At 40.8% G+C, this 18,227-nt stretch overlaps 1 protein-coding gene and 1 pseudogene across 1 annotated transcript in view; both read right to left on the reverse strand.

Annotated features, from left to right (window-relative positions):
• MAN1A2 (mannosidase alpha class 1A member 2) overlaps positions 1-18,227 on the reverse strand; it is a 196,872-nt gene that overhangs the window by 49,659 nt on the left and 128,986 nt on the right. The gene's annotated exons all lie outside the window — the stretch shown is intronic.
• LOC149125566 (large ribosomal subunit protein eL8 pseudogene) lies at positions 17,028-17,925 on the reverse strand (annotated as a pseudogene).

Below are 18,227 nucleotides of genomic sequence, written 5' to 3' on the forward strand. Positions count from 1 at the left end.
TCTCTCTTTTTTTTTTTTTTCCCAATTTGAAAGGCAGAGTGAGAGAGTCTTCTAGCCACTGGTTCATTTCCCAAATGGTTATGACAGCTGGGGCTGGGTCAAGACGAAACCAGGAGTTTCATCCAGGTCAAGCACTTGGACTACCTTCTACTGCTTACCCAGGTGCAATAGCAGAGAGCTAGTTAGGAAGTGGAGCAGCAAAGACTCAAACGGGTGACCAAATGGGATGATGGAATTACAGGCAGCTGCTTAAGCCCCTGTGCCACAATGCCAGGCCCAAAAGCTCACTCTTAAATATTTTTTTCTATATGATCCCTGTTGGTGAATCTGGCACCACAGGAAGTAAATTAAATTTAATCTAACACGGGTTGGGTGTTAAGATGGTTAAGATGCCCACATCCCATAACACAGTGCCTAGATTTCAAGTCCCAGCTCTGCTCCTGATTCTAGCTTTCTGTTTATGTGCACTCTGGAAGGCAGCAGGTAATGGCCCAAGAAATCAGCTTCTTGTCATCCATGTGAAAGACCAAGATTGAATTCTAGTTCCTGGTTTTTTAGTTATCTTTCTGGAAATGGAAAAGAGAAGATTACTTTGACTATCTTCCCAGAGACAAGCTCATTTAAGAATATTACATAACAGGAGCTGGTGTTGTGGCATAGCAGGTAAGCTGATGCCTGCAATGTCGTCATCTCGTTTGGGCACTGATTCTAGTCCTGGCTGCTCCACTTCCAATCCAACTCTCTGCTATGGCCTTGGGTCCTACATCCGCATGGGAGACTCAGAAGAAGCTCCTGGCTCCTGGCTTCGGATCAGCACAGATCTGGCCGTTGAGGCCAACTGCGGAATGAACCAGCGGATGGAAGACTCTCTCTCTCTCTGCCTCTCTTCTCTCTCTGTGTAACACACTTTTTTTTTTTTTTTCCATTTGACAGGTAGAGTTATAGACAGAGTGAGAGAGACTGAGAGAAAGGTCTTCCTTCCGTTGGTTCACTCTCCAAATGGCCACTATGGCCAGCGCTGCACTGATCTGAAGCCAGGAGCCAGGTGCTTTTCCTGGTCTTCCATGTGGGTGCAGGGCCCAAGCACTTGGGCCATCCTCCACTGCCCTCCCGGGCCACAGCAGAGAGCTGGACTGGAAGAGGAGCAACCAGGACTAGAACCCGGCGCCCATATGGGATACCGGTGCCACAGGCAGAGGATTAATCAAGTGAGCCATAGCACCGGCCCCTACTGACTTTCAAATAAATAAATTAAAAAAAAAAAAATGACTCCCTGTTACCCACAGGAGAGACCTGGAAGAAACTCCCTGCTCCTGCCTTTGGCCTGGCACAGTCCTGGCTGTTGCAGCCATCTGGGGAATGAACTAGGAGATGAATGATCTTCCTTTCTCTCTCCCTATCTCTCTCTCTATATATATAATTCTGACTTTTCAATAAATAAATAAATAAAAGAACATAACATAACAGAAATGCCTGGACCCCCAGAGTATTCTAGCTCTCTGACCACGCTGCCTTCTTTCTCTCTCCCCATATCTCTTTCTGCCTTTAAAATTAAAAAAGAAATCTCCTAAAGAAAAAAAGCTCATTTTTTTTGTGATATTACCGGGCATAGTACAATCACTACTCTTGATTATTATTAATATAACTATTAGTACATATTTGTCCTCAGTATATTCTTACTCCATCTCGTCTCTACTTTGAATCCTATTTAATTTAGCACTCTACTCCCAAGGCAACCTTCTTTTAGCCCTGATTTGCTATAAATCCTGCCCTATACTCCTGAACTTTCTTTTAAAACTCACATCCTGCAGCTGGCGCCCTGGTGTAACCCTACATCTGTGGCACCAGTTCATGTCTTAGCTGCCCCTCTTCCAATCCAGCTCTCTGTATAGCCTGGGAAAGCAGAAGATGGCCCAAGTGCTTGGGCCCCAGCACCTGCATGGGAGGCCAGGAAGAAGCTGCTGGCCCCTGGCTTCGCATAGGCTCAGCTCGGGACTTTGTGGCCATCTGGGGAGTGAACCAACTGAATGAAGACCTTTCTCTCTGTCTCTCCCTCTCTAACTTTCAGGTAAATAAAGAAATCTTAAAAAAGGAAAAAAAAAAAAAAAACCCACATCCTCCCTGTATGAAAGAAAAGTAAGTTTCTTACAACCCTTCAGTAATTCAAGTTATACCATCACTACTTTTTCAGATTAGTGAAGAAAGGATGGACTATTTAGTGATTTATGGGGAAAACTTGCTATCTATTTGGTAGAAAAATACAAACTAGTACTTATATACCAGGCTTAAAAATAAATTCACATACAATAATGAATTTAAAAATATTCCAGAAGAAAATATAAGAAAATGTCTGCTGTTTCTAAGTAAATGATCTTAAATATACAAAATGAAAGAATAAAGTAAAAGTTTATAGCTTCATATAATACAAACTAAGAGACAAATAAATCTTAAAAAATGAGAAATTGAATGGCAGAATATGTAACATGCATAACATACATTGTAACATATATAATAGGAAAAAGGTTAATGCCCTAACAAAAAACTTCTAATAGGAAAAACTGAAATAGGGCACAATTAACAAAAAATCCACCCCAGTCTTTCTTACATACACACACACTTCAATAATTAATATAAGATGCTCAACTCCACTAGTTATCAGAGGAAAGCAAATTAAAACAATGAGCCGGCACCGCGGCTCACTAGGCTAATCCTCCGCCTTGAGGTGCCGGCACACCGGGTTCTAGTCCCAGTCAGGGCGCCGGATTCTGTCCCAGTTGCCCCTCTTCCAGGCCAGCACGCTGCTGTGGCCAGGGAGTGCAGTGGAGGATGGCCCAAGTGCTTGGGCCCTGCACCCCATGGGAGACCAGAAGTACCTGGCTCCTGCCATCAGATCAGTGCAGTGCGCCGGCCGCAGCGCACCAGCCGCGGCGGCCATTGGAGGGTGAACCAACGGCAAAGGAAGACCTTTCTCTCTGTCTCTCTCTCTCACTGTCCACTCTGCCTGTCAAAAACAAAAACAATGAGATTCTATTTTTTTCTAGTCAACACACATTTTCTTGTCCAATATTGACAAGACTGTGGTTCATGGTTGCTAGGATTAAAGGGGAATTTTGTAGTAGCTATCAAATTTAAGCAAGAAACTTTAGTATAGTAATGGAATTCTCTATAATAGTCTTTGAAGAAATACACAAAATAGATAAAGAAAAAGTTCAACACAGGATTACTCTCATTAGTTGAATACTAAAGATTCTAGGTAACTGTCTAAATAAATAGCGTACATACTATGGGGGACCACATAATCACTAAAGAGAAACAGGAGGATCTACAAACTGACAATTGAAGGATATCTATCATATGTTGTTGAGTGAAGTGGAGAAAGTTTCAGAGTAATATAGCTTGATACTATTAAAAATGTGTGTGTTTACAGACTGGTATGCACATATAAACTATTCAATAAACAACTGTTAACAGTGATTAACCCTAGGGAAGGAGCCTCAAGCTAAAACTTCATGTAATTAAAAATCATCTTTTGGCCGGCGCCGTGGCTCAATAGGCTAATCCTCCACCTTGCGGCGCCGGCACACCGGGTTCTAGTCCCGGTCAGGGCGCCGGATTCTGTCCCGGTTGCCCCTCTTCCAGGCCAGCTCTCTGCTGTGGCCAGGGAGTACAGTGGAGGATGGCCCAGGTGCTTGGGCCCTGCACCCCATGGGAGACCAGGAAAAGCACCTGGCTCCTGGCTCCTGCCATCGGATCAGCACGGTGCGCCGGCTGCAGCGGCGGCCATTGGAGGGTGAACCAACGGCAAAGGAAGACCTTTCTCTCTGTCTCTCTCTCTCACTGTCCACTCTGCCTGTCAAAAAAAAAAAAAAAAAAATCATCTTTTGTTATAATAAGTAATAAAAGGAGGGAAAAGGTGATCATTCACTTAAAGCAATAGATACTGTAATAGCCTGCATCCCATATGCTCTTCTCACTACTTTTTTTGTATTTTTACATATGTATACAGCAACAGAATCACCACCAAGATAAAAATATAAAACATTTGGAGAATCCTAAAAAGCCTTCCTCGTGTGGCCTTTACAGTCAACACCCACCTCCAGAGAGAACCATTTTCCGGACCTCTACCACCACAGATTTGATTCACTAGGTTCTGAACTTAATATAAATATGGCTATTTACTTTCAACTAAGATTTGTTAGCTTAGTGAAGTTCGCCTTTGCTTCCCACCTAAATATCTAGAAGGAACTCTCTGCTTTATGTAAGCTTCCGAGTCTCTAGCATTACTGACTGGGTGTTGTACAAGGCACCTGGAGAAATCGAAGACAGGGCTACATTATGTAACTTTATCCTAAATTCATAATGCACAACGAATCTCTAGTCAACTTTCCAATACAATATTTACACTTAAGAATTGACTTCCATAGTGGCTTAACCAGTTTGCATTCCCACCAACAGTGGGTTAGTATCCCTTCTTCCCCACATCCTCGCTAGCATCTGTTGTTGGTAGATTTCTGTATGTAAGTCATTCTAACCTGGGTGACGTGAATTTGATTTGCATTTCCCTGATTGCTAGTGATCCTGAACATTTTTTTTTCATGTGTCTGTTGGCCATTTGAATTTCCTCTTTTGAAAAATGTCTATTTAGGTCCTTGGCCCATCTCTTAAGTGGGTTGTCTGTTTTGTTGTGGAGTTTCTTGATCTCTTTGTAGATTCTGGCTATTAATCCTTTATCTGTAGCATAGTTTGCAAATATTTTTTCTCATTCTATTGGTTGCCTCTTCACTTTCCTGACTGTTTCTTTTGCAGTACAGAAACTTCTCAATTTGATGTAATCCCAATTGTTAATTTTGGCTTTGACTGCCTGTGCCTCCGGGGTCTTTTCCAAGAAGTCTTTGCCTGTGCCTATATCTTGCAGGGTTTCTCCTATGTTCTCTAATAATTTGATGGTGTCGGGTCATAGATTTAGATATTTAATCCATGTTGAGTGCATTTTTGTGTAAGGTGTAAGGTAGAGGTGCAAACTGGTAAAGCTACTAAGGAAGTCAGTTTGGAGATTCCTCAGAAACCTGAATATAATGCTACCATACAACCCAGCCATCCCACTCCTTGGAATTTACCCAAAGGAAATTAAATTGGCAAATAAAAGGGTTGTCTGCACCTCAATGTTTATTGCAGCTCAATTCACAATAGCTAAGACATGGAATCAACCTAAATGCCCATCAACAAAAGACTGGATAAAGAAATTATGGGATATGTACTCTATAGAATAAGATACAGCAGTACAAAAAAAATATGAAATCCAGTCATTTGCAACAAAATGGAGAAATCTGGAAAACATCATGCTGAGTGAAGTAAGCCAGTCTCAAAGGGACAAACATAATATGTTCTCCCTGATCAGTGCCAACTAACTGAACAGCTGTTGAAATCTGTTGAAGTGAAATGGACACTATGAGAAACAGTGACTTGATTAGCCCTGTCCTAACTGTCGAGGAATAACTTACTATTTTATTCCTTTTAGTATTTTTTTTTTTGTTCTACTTAATACCAATGGTTGAACTCTTTAATTAACACACAATTATTCTTAGGTGTTTAAATTTAACTGGAAAGAGATCTCTGTTAAATATAAGAGTGGGAATAAGAGAGGGAGGAGATGTACAGTTCGGCACATGCGCAATTGGACTTACCCCTAATGGTAGAGTTAGAAACATGCCAGGGGATTCCAATTCAACCCCATCAAGGTGGCATGTACCAATGCCATCTCACTAGTCAAAGTGAACAGTTTCAGTTCATAATTGATCATAATGATAGGATTAAGTGTAAAAGGGATCACATAAACAAGACTAGTGTCTGCTAACACTAACTGACAGAATTAAAAAGGAGAGAACAATCCAACATGGAAAGCGGGAAACACAGCAGACTCATAGAATGGCAGAGGTCCTAAACAGCACTCTGGCCTCAGAATCAGCCCTTAAGGCATTCAGATCTGGCTAAAAAGCCCATGAGAGTTTCTCAGGTATGGAAAGCCAAGAAACTCTGGCAAAAAAAATGACCTAAATGAAAGATCTCTGAGTGAGATCCCAGTTGAAAGAACGGGCATCAGTTCGGCGCCGTGGCTCAATAGGTTAATCCTCCACCTTGTGGCACCGGCACATCGGGTTCTAGTCCCGGTCGGGGCGCCGAATTCTGTCCCCGTTGCCCCTCTTCCAGACCAACTTTCTGCTGTGGCCTGGGAGGGCAGTGGAGGATGGCCCAAGTGCTTGGGCCCTGCACCCCATGGGAGACCAGGAGAAGCACCTGGCTCCTGCCTTCAGATCAGTGCAATGCGCCGGCCGCGGCGGCCATTGGAGGGTGAACCAACGGCAAAAGGAAGACCTTTCTCTCTGTCTCTCTCTCTCACTATACACTCTGCCTGTCAAAAAAAAAAAAAAGAAGAAGAACGGGCATCAAAGAAGGAGGTACCTTTCTCTGAAGAGAAATTCTCTGGAGAGAATTTCCACTTTGACTATGGCCTTTTCTAAATAAGATCGGAGTTGGCAAATTCAAGAGGCTTCCATAGCCTTGGTAGCTCAGGACAAGAGCCTCGGGTGATTACCGACGTCATAAATAAGAGTGTCAATTGTTAAATCAACAACAGGAGTCACTGTTCACTTACTCCTCATGTAGGATCTCTGTCTTTAATGTGTTGTACTATGTGAATTAACGGTATAACTAGTATTCAAACAGTACTTTATACTTTGTGTTTCTGTGTGGGTGCAAACTGTTGAAATCTTTACTTAATATATACTAAATTGATCTTCTGTATATAAAGAAAATTGAAAATGAATCTTGATGTGAATGGGATGGGAGATGGAGTGGGAGATGGGAGATGGGAGATGGGATGGTTGTAGGTGGGAGGGAAGTTATGGGGAGGAAAAGCCCTATAATCCAAAAGTTGTACTTTTGAAATTTATATTTATTAAATAAAAGTTAAAAAAAAGAATTGTATAATAACAACATATGATGGATTTACAGAATATACCAGACACTAAATTAATTTTTTCAGATTTAAATAAAAAAATAAAAGATGACATGAAATCTGTTTTTAGAGATTTATTTGAAACGTAGGGTTTACAGAGGTAAAGGCAGAGAAAGAGAGAGAAAGGTCTTCCATCAACTGGTTCACTCCCCACATGACCGCAATAGCCAGAACTGAGCGGATCAGAAGCCAGGAGTGAGTCTGGTCTCCACGTCTCCCATGCAGGTGCAGGGGCCCAAGGACTTGGGCCATTTTTCACTGCTTTCCCAGGCCATAGCAGAGAGCTGGATCAGAAGTGGGGCACTGAGGACTTGAACCAGTGCCCAGTGGTGCCCACTGTAGGCAGTGGCCTCACCTGCTACACCACAGTGCTGGGCCCAACATATACTTACAAAATATTTAAAGTAATACATAAGTGAACAGAGTTGACACGGAGAGTCCTTCCATGGTTAATGGGCATTTGGGATGAGAAAAATGTTAACAACACCTTTTGGTAATGAAAAAGTAGTGATTACACTGAAAACAGATATATCAAGAGGCCAGCACTGTGGCACACCAGGCTAAATCACTGCTTGCAATGTCAGCATGCCATATTGTAGTACCGATTTGTGTCCCAGCTGTTCCACTTCTAATCTAGTTTCCTGTTAATGTGCCTAGGAAGGCAGTGGAAGATGATCCAAGTGGCTGGGCCTCTGCCATGCATGTGCGAGACCAGGATGGAGTTCCTGGCTCTTGGCTTTGCCCTGGCTCAGACCTGGCTGTTGCAGCCATCTGGAGAGTGAGCCAATGGATAGAAGACATCTTTGTTTCTTCACATCTCTTTCTGCCTTTCAAATAGATAAAATAAATCTTAAAGGAAAAACAAAAAGTAAGCAGTGTGCCAATTTCAAGCCTAGGCTTCAAGAGGCCTTTTTGTGGGATTCTTTTAATGTCATGTAAAGAAGCACAGCCTAAATCCTTGCAGATGATAAGAGACCAAGTGAAGCAGGCTGAGTCCTCTAAAATGGAGGTGTGATAGATCACTCAACTCCAAGCCAATGTGTCAGCTAACTACAGACATATGAACAAGTATCCAGGTAAGATCAGGGGAACCATTCAGATAACCTATAGATTTTGGAGAAATAATGAACTATCTGAAGCCACTCACTAAGTTTTAGAGTGGTTTGTTATACAGCAATAGCTAACACATTGTCTTTTCAGCAGTCATTGGGCCATATAAAAAATTACTTGTAGTGTAGTGATGGAGAGCAGACTCAAAATGGAACGCAGTGAGAAGTAAACAAAAAGCAAACTAGAAAATCAATAAATATGTACTACTCCTTAAAAAGACTTCTCATAACAGGAAGAGACAATATGCACCAGTAGTGGGCTATCACCTTGAAAAGTTGTTAAAAAAAAAAAGTATAGAGAACTCACTGACTTTGTGAAAGGAACTACTAAATTTAATATAGAGCATAATTGAATAAGAACACCAAAAAAGAAAGAGTTCAAGAGCTGAAAGGAGGTAAGATTCAGAATACAGGTAAAGGATAAATACTGAACAGCACAATAAATGCCACGTTCTCTAAGACTGGGAAAATGAAGGCAAAACCAAGTAATAAGCAAACAGATCAACAGAAATTTTTTACTCAAGGATCTTTCTTTTACTAGATGGTCATCTAGGTGGGGGCAAGAGTGAGGGAAAAGATACACAGTGAACAATCACATAAGAACCACTAAAGATGTTCTAGGAGGGGAAAAAAAGGAAAAAAAAAAAGGAAAACTGAATGGGATATGCAAGAGGCAATAATGAAGAGATATTAACACTTTAAACCACAAGTTCATGATGAAACTAGGCAATGGTGCAATAAGGGGATGCTAAATTTTTCATATCATAAGAAGAAAGACACAGCCATGTTTAGTTCTAGATATTATTATAAAACTATAAAGTAATCAGGATTTAAGTTAAAATTCAAGGGTAGCTGTTAAAAATGGGAGAAATACATATGTATGTATGTTTGTGTGTATACAAACACAGACACAACATACATGCATACACATATATGAACTTCAAAAAGCTTGTGGAAAATTAAATTAAAAGATAAGTTTTTATGCTGGTAAGAAATTTTGAAATTCATGCATACATATAATTCGACCAGTAAAGAAAAAAACAGAAAAACATAAGGTAGCTTGGGGGATGCCATTTTAAGAATGCAGAATATATACAGAAAAATACAATAGGAATTGATTTTTTAAAAACTTATGCTTCTTTTTCAAAACTAACACATCTGGGTTTACCTAGTAATTGAAAACAGTCAAAAACATTGGGAAAAATACATGAAATGATGGTTTTTCCAGATACTGCACACCGGGCAACAATGGATGCTAACCCAGAAAGGTGGAGAAGTAACAGTGAATCCTATGTTCACTCTCAGGTTACTGCCTTAAGAAAACTTGAAAGCAGAGGCACAAAGAAGGGGAAATGAGGCTTAGTCTTGTGTATTCCCTGAGTTTAAAAAATGAAGCTGAGAGTCCAGGATGATCAAGACAGCCCTAGTTCACAGGACAGGATCTGCACAGACGGAATCCCAGAGATCTGCAAAGGATCCTCCTTTAAGTGTTCAGCAGAGTACTGGGCAGCACGTGCATGTGAGGAAACGACGAGGCTGGGGAAAGAACCACATGAAAGGATAGCAAGTAACAGGCCTGGTGCTCACTAACAGCCTACCGAGAACAGTGCCTGTTCTCATCCCACACTAGAAAAATTTCTAATTCACAGAGTAATCCGTACAGTACTTAGTTAAGATTAGAAAATGCAAAAGAAAAGATCAGCAAACTTGAAGACTTTCAATTGAAACTCTGAAGAAAAAAAAAAGGAAAAAACATCAGTGAGGTAAGGGAAGTCTCTGTGGAAGAGGGAAAACAAAAATTATTTAAAGAAATGACTGCTGTGTATCATTTTCCACCCTTTCACTTTCAGTCTGTGTGTATCTTTGTTGGTGAGGTGTATTTCTTGTAGGCAGCAAACAGATGGGTCTTTTAACAAAAAATCCTTCCATTGAATCTATCTCTTAACATTTAAATGTTTACTGCTTACAGCTTAAAATAATCTAATTATATTTCGTAGCTTTGCCATACTCTTTCAGCATCTATCAGATGTTTACTGACAAAGAAAAGGAGAAATCATGAATGATGCCTGGATTTCTAACAGAACAAATGGGTGAACAACAGCACTCTTCACTGAAACTGTGGAGTGCTAGAGGGGGAAATGGCTTAAAACTAGCAAGCATCTGAATTCTAAGGATGTTGATTTTGAGATGCTAGCTGGATATCTAAATGAGTATAATAAACAGGCAGATACGTGGGAATTCAGAGAAGAACTAAGTTGGGGGTATACATTTAGAAGTTGGTAATACATAAAATTAATTTGGGCCATGGCAATTTACTCAAGAGGAACAGAGTGATCAGTGGGCACGAATAGCACTTCAGAAAATATGAACATTTAAAGGATCAACAGGGCAGACAAAAAGGAGGCCACAACAGACACTGGGGATCAGCCAGCATAAAAGGAAATGCAGGAGGGGAGACTGTTATTAGGAAAGCCAAGGCAGGCAGCATGCTGCAGTGGGTGACAGCTGGAGCTTGGGGCTAGACTGACTGGAGGTTTGAATGCTGGGCTCTGCTCTGTGGTTTATCGGCTGTATAACTATGTGTAAATTACTTAGTCTCTCTCTACCATATTTTTCCACTCTGCAGAAAAGCAGTAAAAATAGTATCTACTTCACAAGGCTGTACGTAAATCTGTACACCCAAATGAATTAGTATTGGAGATTATTACTTATATATACTAAGCATAAAATAAAAGTATAGTGAAAAAAATAAAAGGAGAGAATGTTTCAAAAAAGAAGGGAGTAGTCAGCATTTTAAAATCCACAGAAAGATCAAGTAAAATAATGACTGAGTATTTTATTTCCTTTAATTCATTCAACATATATGAATTCATTTTTCCTATGTGCTAGACAAATTTTTTTTTTGACAGGCAGAGTGGACAGTGAGAGAGAGAGAGACAGAGAGAAAGGTCTTCCTTTTTCCATTTGTTCACCCTCCAATGGCCGCCGTGGCTGGCGCACCGCGCTGATCCGAAGCCAGGAGCCAGGTGCTTCTCCTGGTCTCCCACGGGGTGCAGGGCCCAAGCACTTAGGCCATCCTCCACTGCACTCCCTGGCCACAGCAGCGAGCTGGCCTGGAAGAGGGGCAACCGGGACAGAATCCGGTGCCCCGACCGGGACTAGAACCCGGTGTGCCTATTGAGGATTAGCCTAGTGAGCCGCGGCGATGGCCGACAATGTTCTTTATACATAATGACTTTATACATAATAATCAATTAAACCTTCAACTCCATAAGGTAGTTGGTATTACCACCATTGTACAGATAAGAAAACTGATGTACAAAATGGGTAAGTAATCCACAGATTACGTACACAAAATGCAGCAGATGTAGGATTCAAATTCAGGTATCCTGACTCCAGATGTGCTCTTAACCACCATGAAGGTCAGGGATATATACAGTAAGTATTGTGGGTCAGGGTGGTGGTAGAAATCTTAGATAAGGTGACTAGGAAAAGATTTCCTGGTAACAACCGAGTAAAAGTCCTGAAGTGAAGGAATGAGTGAACAGTGCATTCCACAGCTCTGTGGTAGAAATATATCTGGTAGACTCAGTCATTGGCAGGAGGCCAGTACTGCTGAGGTAGAACAAACGAGGGAGAAGCATCAATGGAAGCCAGATCACACAGGGATTCACGAGCAATCTGGCTTTTACTCCGAATGAGATGAAAACCACCACAGAGTTGTACGAAGTGTCTTAATGTGACTTATATTGTAAAAAATTTCTGGCTCTTGTATTAAGGATAACTGAAGAGGGGACAGAGACAGAATCAGGAAGAGTAATTAGGATGCTACTACAATAATCCAGGCAAGGGATGGTTAACTCACCTCAGGGCAGCGACATCCTATTCCAGGTATATTTCAAAGCTAGAACTGACTTTGGGGAGGAGCTGGAGGTGGTGTGTGAGATAAAGAAGGGAGAAAAGGATGACATCTAGATTTATGGCATGAGCAACAATACAGCTGCCATTAACTGGAATGGGAAAGATTAGAGGAATAATAGGTTTTCAAGTGGAAAGAATTATAAAGAGTTCAGTTACAGACACATTAAGTTTGAAATGTCTATAAGACATTTAAGTAGAAATGTCAAAGTAGGTAACTGGATGGATATATGAGCTGTAGGTCAAGGACAAGACAATGACTGGAGTTTGAAATTTGAGAGACTTCGGTACCTAGATGGTGCTTAAAACTGTGACACCAAAGAAAGGCAGAGAAGAGTGCTGGCTCGAGAGCGTTCCAGGAGACAAGGGTAAGAGAAATTAGCAGAGAAGATTGAGTGTAGCTACTGAAGCTAAAAAACGGCAAAATAGTGTGCTATTCTAGAAACCAAAACTGCTTTCAGAGAAACCAGCATGCTGACAGACTCTAAAAGGTAAGGCCTGAGAACCAATCACTGTATTTAGCAACATAAGAGTCCCACTCATGTGGGAGACCTGGATTGAGTTCCACGCTCCTGGCTTCAGCTTGGCCCAGGCCTGGCTGTTGTAGGCATATGGGGAGTCAATCAGTGAACAGAAGATCTGTTTCTCTGTCTCTCTGCCTTTCAAATAAAAATAAATAAATTTTTTAAAAAGGTATAGCAGTAAAGAGAGAAACTCCAGGATATTACATATATGAGCCATTAAAAATATATGGGCATTTTTATTTTGCACTTTGGTCTCATACTATAGGTCTGATAAAATGATTAACAAATGAGGAAAGAAATCAAGATTAAAACACTTATTGAAGAAAATTAAATAAAAGGGGAAAGGACACAGAAAGGAAAAGGCCTTTGGCATTACTGGTTAGGGAAAATGTTTCTTGTATTTGGAAATATTGCTAGAGTTAGTTACATATTACTTGGGTTATAGGATTTACTCTCAGGCCTACCTGATCAGTCCTCTCTAGCTCTTCTAGGCAACTGGTACAGTGAAATATTATGTGCTTAATAAATGAATATACAGAAGTCTGAGTCTAAGGTAACTATGGAATTTATCACCCAATAGCCTGACTTTCTTATTTGAACCACTGACTCATGAATGAATAGTGTCAAATCAGATGAACCATGCAACTCTAAGGTCCTTTTGATGTTCCGAAATGGAAAAACACTTATAAAAAACTCCTAAATATTGGGGCTGGCACCGTGGTTCACTTGGTTAATCCTCCGCCTGCAGCACTGGCATCGCATATGGGTGCCGGGTACTAGTCCGGGTTGCTCCTCTTCCAGTCCAGCTCTCTGCTGTGGCCCGGGAGTACAGTGGAAGATGGCCCAAGTGCTTGGGCCCTGCACCTGCATGGGAGACCAGAAAAAGCACCTGGCTCCTGGCTTTGGATCAGTGTAGCTCTGGCCATAGCGGCCATTTGGGGGGTGAACCAACGGAAGGAAGACCTTTCTGTCTCTCTCTTTCTCATGTCTAACTCTATCTGTTAAAAAAAAAAAAAAAAAAAAAAACACACTCCTAAATATCAATGATCCATATGACCTACCTTAGTAATACTATGTTCTGAATGATGGCAAGTTTCTAAAATTAACTATTTCTTTAAGTGTTCTTGCAGGAAATTCTAGAATAGAAACTAATATGACATATTGGTCAATATGTAATCTAATCTATATGACCCACATGATCATCCTATTAAGTACAAATAGATCAGATGAAGAAACAGAGGCATGGGGAGGTTAAATAACTTATACAAAGTGCCAACATACAGGAAAGTCCAGACCAGTCCCCCACTTCCAAATACTAAAATACCCATTCTAATTTTCCCATATTTTAAATTTAGTTGCATAAAATTTAATGAATTACTAATACTGATTTCCTATATTTTCTGTACTTTTTTTGGCATAGGCTAAGAGCACTGTACTTAGAAAACTAGTGAAAACATTTTATAAAAGAAAAATAATGATTCACTTTTAAATCTACGTTCCTTCCTATAATCTTTTGTATCAGATGCCAAGTGCTTTTGGTGAGGGTAATTATCAGTAATTATTCTCTGTGATTGCTCTATGCATGTCAGACATTATCATTATTCTAATTATAATACAGTTAGCCAAAGCTGAATTGTTAAACTTCAGTTCAATTAAATGTTTGTTTTGCAGACTATTAATAGATGTGAAAAATACATACCACTCAAAGATAATCGTGAAACTTGATATACTTTTTGGAAGCTGATACAAAATATACAAAAACATTAAAAAGAACAAATTGGACAATTTAGTATGGACTGCAGCTGCTCAAAGAATTATCAGGGAAGATCTCTACAATTTTAAAGACCTCTTGCCAAAATAACCAGTGAATAGTTCTTTCTATAACATTCTCAAAATTAATAACTGCTGAGAGCACATACATTATAAAGTAATTTTAATTATTTTGTAGGGAAGAATGAAAGATAAGACTTTTTTGTGGAGAAATATATATTAACACAAAAGTTACCATTTTAGCCATACTTTAAGTCTATTATTTCTGCATTAATTTCACTCATGGTGCCATACAATCATCATACTATTTCAAAAACTTTTTCATCATCACATATATAAATTCCAGCAATAACTTCATTCCCCACGCACCCACCCAACCTAGCCACTGGTAACCGCTAATAACTTTCTGTATCAGCTAGGCTATTCCAGATATTCGATATAAGTGAAAACAAACATTTTCCTTTTGTGACTGTTTTTTTTTCTCTTAGCCTATTTTCAAGGTTCTTCTGTACTTCAGCATTATCAGAACTTGATTCCTTTCATGGTGGAGTAATATCTTGTTACATGTTTATACCCCATTTTGTTTATCCATTCTTCTCTTGTATATTTGAGCTTAGTATTGGTTCATTTTCTGCTGATAAAATACCTGAAACTGTATACTTTGGAGGTCCAAGAACATGGCTCCAACATTTGCTCAGTTCCTTCTGGCTACATCACAACAAGGAAGAGTAATAGGAAGGAAACTGGCTGTGAACAGAAGGTGATGAGCTGCTTTTACTTTATAATAATCCTCATAAGAACACAAGACTAATATTAATTCCTTCTAAGGGCAGCATTCTCAGTGACTTCATTATCTTTTTTTTTTTTTTTAAGATTTATTTATTTGAAAGGCAGAGTTACAGAGAGGCAGAGACAGATGCAGAGAGAGAGTGAGCGAGAGAGGCAGATAGGGAGAGAGGGAGAGAGGGAGAGAGAGAAAGCCTTCCATCTGCTGGTCCACTCCCCGGATGGCCACAATGGCTGGAGCTGCACTGATCTGAAGCCAGGAGCTAGGAGCCTCCTCCGGGTCTCCCACATGGGTGCAGGGGCCCAAGGACTTGGGCCATCCTCCACTGCATTCCCAGGCCACAGCAGAGAGCTGGATTGGAAGTAGAGCAGCCAGGACTCGAACCAGTGTCCATACAAGATACTGGCACTGCAGGCGACGGCTCTACCCGCTATGGCACAGCACCAGTCCTGACCTGATTATATTTCACTAGGCTACACCTCTTAAAGGTTCCATCACCTCACCACTGCCACACTGGTCTCCAACCCTCTAGCACATAAACATTTAGGGGCAAACCACATCCAAACTCTGGCAGGTGTTTCCAACTTTTGATGACTGTAAATAACAATGCCACAATGGTGCTCAAATATCTGTATGAGTCTTTTTGTTTCTAAATCTTTTGGGGATACAAGTATATCTAGGAGTTGCATATTTGGGTCATATAGTCCTTCTATATTTAAATTCTTGAAAACTACTGAACAGTTGATAGCAGTTGTGCTATTCAACGTTACTACCAGCAATGTACTCCACATCCCTACCAACACTTATTTTCAGTCCTTTGATAATATCCAACCTGGTAGCTATCAAGCAGTATTTCATTATGGCTTTGATTTGAATTCCCTAATAAATATTGATGCTAGACATCTTTTTTCTTGTACTTATTTTCTATTTTAATATCTTCTTTGGGAAAATGACTTTTCAAGCCCTTTGTTGATGTTTCACTGTGTGGTCTATCTGTGGAACTGTAGATCGTGATTTGTAAATGTCTCTATTCTGTAGGTTGTCTTTCATGCTTGTGAGTGTCCTTCAATGTACAAAAGGTTTTAAACAATCAAACCTGATTTTTGTTTTTCTATCACTACCTATGTCTTTGGTGTCATAACGAAGAACTCACTATCAAATCCAAGGTCATAAAGATTTGTCCCTATGTTTCCTTTTAGTTTGGGCTTTTAAGTTTAGGGCCTTTTGATCTATTTTGAGTTGATTTTTGCAGGTGGGATAAGGGTTCAACTTCATTCTTTTTCAGGTGGTTATTTAACTTTTCCTTTTTTTAAGATATACATATGCATATATATATATATATATATATTTACTTTATTTCGAAGGTAAAGTTTGAGAGAGAGTCAGAGGGTGAGACAGAGAGAGATTTTTCCATCCACTGGTTCACTCCCCAAATGGCCACAATGGCCAGAGCTGGGCCAGACCAAAGCTAGAAGCTTTTTCTGGGTGTCTCATGTAGGTGCAGGGGCCCAAGCATTTGGGCCATTCTCTGTTGTTTTCCTAGGCACATTAAGAAACAAATAGGAAGTGGAAAGCCAGGAATTGGACAGGTGCCCATATGGAATGCTGGGTACATAGGCGGTGGCTTAACCCACTATACCACAGCACTAGCCCTTAACTGTCTCAATATCATTTGACAAAGAAAAGAGAGCTTTTCTTTTTTCCTTTCTTTTGCCTTTCTTTCTACCTTTAATGAGTCAGTGATGGATTGCCTTATGTCCCAAGAGTGATGCATCCTTTCATATAAGCTATGTGACAATAGCTGCTGGGAAGCCACCACCCCATTATCAGTTATATTAATTTCAACCTAAAATGCCCAAGGAACACTGGTTAGAGGAGGATCTTTATTATTATATACAGAAAATCAACAGTTCATTTTTCCCAGCTTCATGGTGACTTTGTTAGTCTTGGCCTTTTTCTAGCCTGGCAATGCCAGCCAGATTTTTGGATCCAGAACATTACCTCTCAGTGACAGCGGATATCATCATTAGCTGTCATTGCAGCTGGTTCTGTTGGCTTCCACCAGTTTAGTCAGAGCACTTTCGCCTTTCAAATTCACCTGCATGAGGCAACAGTGGTACAAGTCTTCCTGTGGGTCAGGAGCCATAGCCTGGCCTTCCCCTTGATGACACAGTAAGGAACCCCCTGATAACACAGGGCAGGCACAAAGATAACCAGCTCGATGGGACTCACGGCTTGTGCAATCATCACCAGCTGAACTGTTTTATCTCCACCAAGGTGGGACAGTGTTGACCCCTGCTAGGAGAACAGGTTGTCACTTTGCCAGCAACTTTCCTCTCGGCGCCAGCCAACAGCCTCTACATCTATACTGGCTTTACCTTTGGTCTGTACCTGTGAGCCAGCTCAGCATTTGAGTAGCTATCTGGTGACCCAGGGCCTGGGTGAACTGATTAGTGGCAGGAGGCACATGGCACTCTGGCACTGCAGCTAGGTAGTGGGGCAATTTGACAAAATGGGTGAGGTCCCTCTTGGACTGGATGTGCTGTCCAATGCCGAAGTTCTTATGTCTTTTCTCAAAGAGGTGATTCACCACCTTCATGGACTCCTACTTCTTCGTTACAGCAGAGGCAGGGACACCTTCTTCCCCTTGCTCTTCTTCCCTTCTGGCATCTTGGGCAGCTGAAGGAGACTGAAAGATCTTTTTTTTTTCTTTGTTTTCTAAGACTTATTTATTGATCTGAAAGGTAGAGTTATATATCTATATATATAGAGAGAGAGAGAGAGAGAGGGAAAGAGAGAGGGAGTGGGGAAGGGATGGGAGACAGGGAGAGTGTGATCTTCCATCTGCTGGCTCACTCCCCGAATGGCTGTAATGGCCAAGGTTGGGCCAGGCCTAAGTCAAGAGCCTGGAACTCCACCAGGGTCTCTTAACATGGGTGGCGGGACCCAAATATTTGAGCCATCTTCCACTGTTTTTCCAAGCACATTAGCAGGAAGCTGGGTCAGAAGCGAAGAAGTCAGGATTCAAATTGGTGCTTATAGGGGATGCCATCATCCCAGCTGTGCCACAATGCCAATACCAAAAGATGTTTTCTAATAATTAA

Source organism: Oryctolagus cuniculus, chromosome 7, assembly GCF_051225735.1.
Source record: "Oryctolagus cuniculus isolate XC-2025 breed Fujian yellow rabbit chromosome 7, ASM5122573v1, whole genome shotgun sequence".
NCBI classification, from domain to species: Eukaryota; Metazoa; Chordata; class Mammalia; order Lagomorpha; family Leporidae; genus Oryctolagus; species Oryctolagus cuniculus.